Source organism: Rhinopithecus bieti, unplaced genomic scaffold, assembly GCF_001698545.2.
Source record: "Rhinopithecus bieti isolate Rb0 unplaced genomic scaffold, ASM169854v2 scaffold_41880, whole genome shotgun sequence".
Taxonomy (NCBI): Eukaryota; Metazoa; Chordata; class Mammalia; order Primates; family Cercopithecidae; genus Rhinopithecus; species Rhinopithecus bieti.
The window spans coordinates 327-2,040 of NW_016858704.1; the positions used below are offsets into that span (position 1 = coordinate 327).

At 44.2% G+C, this 1,714-nt stretch overlaps 1 pseudogene; it reads left to right on the plus strand.

Moving 5' to 3' along the window:
* Positions 1-446: 446 nt before the first annotated feature.
* LOC108525359 (histone H2A.Z pseudogene) lies at positions 447-850 on the plus strand (annotated as a pseudogene).
* Positions 851-1,714: the final 864 nt, after the last annotated feature.

Sequence of the window (1,714 nt, forward strand, 5' to 3'; positions counted from 1 at the left end):
AGTAAGTCATGTTCGCACCACTGTACTCCAGTCTAGGTGACAGAGTGAGACACGGTCTCAAAAACAACCAAAACCTCAACAGTATTGTGTTTTTGTCTCAGGTTTATATATTTGCAAATTGAATGTCTATATACATTATACACTTGCTGGGCATAGTGGTTTGCACCTTTAGTGCTAGTTCCTGGGGAGGCAGGGGCAGGAAGATCGCTTGAGCCCAGGAGTTTTGGGCTGTAGCATGCTATGCCGATCGGGTATCCGTACTAAGTTTAGCATCAATATGATGACCTCCTGGGAGCGGAGGACCATCAGGTTGCCTCAGGAGGGGTGAACTGGCCCAGATCAGAAAAGGAGCAGGTTGGTAGTTTAAATTGCATTGCATTGAAGAAATAGGTGGTGGGATCTTGCTGGGTGTTTGATTAGCCCTTTCTCTGTCTTGCTTATTTGAGCTTCAGCAGAATTCGAAACAACTGGCAATAAGGCTGGGAAGGACTCTGGAAAAACCAAAACAAAGGCAGTTTCCTACTCGCAGAGAGCGGACCTGCAGTTCCCAGTGGGACATATTCATCGACACCTGAGATCTAGGACAACCAGTCACGGGCATGTGGGTGCAACTGCTGCAGTGCATAGCATAGCCATCCTGCAGTAACTCACCACAGAGCTACCTGAACTGGCAGCAAAGGCATCAAAAGACTTCAAGGTAAAGCGTATTACCCCTTGTCATTTGCAACTTGCTGTTTGTGAAGATGAAGAATTGGATTCTCTCATCAAGTCTACAGTTGCTGGTGGTGGTGTCATTCCACACACTCACAGATCTCTGATGGGCAAGAAAGGACAAGAACACACTTTCTAAAGGCTGTCTGGATTCCTTATTATCTCGGGACTCTAAGTACTCTACCAACTGTCCAGCATGGTGATTCCAGTGGACTGTATCTCTGTGAAAAACACAATTTCATCTTTTTTTTTTTTTTTTTTTTTGTAGATGGAGTTTTGCTCTTGTTGCCCAGGCTAGAGTGCAATGGCATGATCTCAGCTCGCTGCAACCTCTGCCTCCCAGGTTCAAGCGATTCTCCTGGCTCAGCCTCCTAAGTAGCTGGGATTACAGGCATGCGCCACCACGCCCGGCTAACTTTTGTATTTTTAGTAGAGATAGGGTTTCATCATGTTGGCCAGGCTGGCCTCGAACTCCTGACATCAGGTGATCCGCCTGCCTTGGCCTCCCAAAGTGCTGGGATTACAGGCATGAACCACCGCTCCCAGCCCAAGTTTGTCTTTTTGTAATTGTATCTGAGCAAGCTGGAAGTTTAATTAGCTTTCCAACCGACCAATTTCTGCATTCTAGTCTTAACCATATTTAAGTGTTACTATGGCTTCAAAGAAGCTATTGATTCCAAAGTAGTGGGTTTTGACTGAGTTTTTCAAAAACTGGATTTTAACAGTGATGCAGAAGTTATAGTAACAAACATTTGGATTTGTACAGGCATTATTTCCACTCTTGTGCATAAGCTTAATAAAGGTCATATCCCAAACTAAAAAAAAAAAAAAGAGAGAGATGGAGCAGGTCAAAACTCCCATGCTGATCAGTTGATCAGTAGTGGGATTACGCCTATGAATAACCACTGCACTCTAGTCTGGGCAACACAGCAAGACTCTATCTCAGAAAGGGGGAAAAATATCCATATAAGTATTATGTCTATTTTGATAGTATTGTGTTCTT